The 506-nt window shown below is 32.2% G+C and overlaps 1 protein-coding gene across 1 annotated transcript in view; it reads right to left on the minus strand.

Moving 5' to 3' along the window:
• Positions 1–345: 345 nt before the first annotated feature.
• The window catches only part of FOXP2 (forkhead box P2), a 561,440-nt gene continuing 561,279 nt past the window's right edge, over positions 346–506 (minus strand). Inside the window, exon 21 of the mRNA XM_081286102.1 lies at positions 346–506. This exon is cut by the window's right edge and continues 228 nt beyond it. The gene's annotated coding sequence lies outside the window, so the exon portion shown is untranslated.

Genomic DNA, 506 nt, shown 5'->3' on the forward strand with positions numbered 1-506 from the left:
AAAACTAATGTTCTGTTGTTTAAAATTCAGCTAGATACAAGCAGTGACACTAATTTCTGATACTACTCCTGTGCAAATTAAAAACAATAGCAACAAGTTGAACTTGACCAGCAATTGTTTCTAACATTACAACTACTGAATGCTGGAAAATTCACATTAATGAAACTAACACTATTTTTGGCAGTATATGAGGCGTGTTTGCTTTCTACAGGACATGTATCCTCATATTCAGTCATTTCATGAACCCTTAAGAGCCACATTTTTTAAATGGGCAAAGCCATTATAGAAAGAACAGTTCTTTTTTTTTTCCCAAGAAAATCAGTTTTTGTCTTTTTTTTTCTAAAAAAAAAAAAAAAAAGAAAGAAAAAAAAGGAGAGAGAGAGAAAGAAAAACAGAAAGAAGAAAACAAGCAATTTGCCTGTTGGTACTGAATCCCAAAGGGCTGGCTTAATAAGTTCCTTTAGGGCTGTCTCCTTTATCCATGCTTAATAAATAGTCACAGTAAA

The sequence above is a fragment of the Spermophilus citellus genome (genome assembly GCF_964194105.1).
Source record: "Spermophilus citellus genome assembly, chromosome: 3".
In the NCBI taxonomy this organism is placed as follows: domain Eukaryota; kingdom Metazoa; phylum Chordata; class Mammalia; order Rodentia; family Sciuridae; genus Spermophilus; species Spermophilus citellus.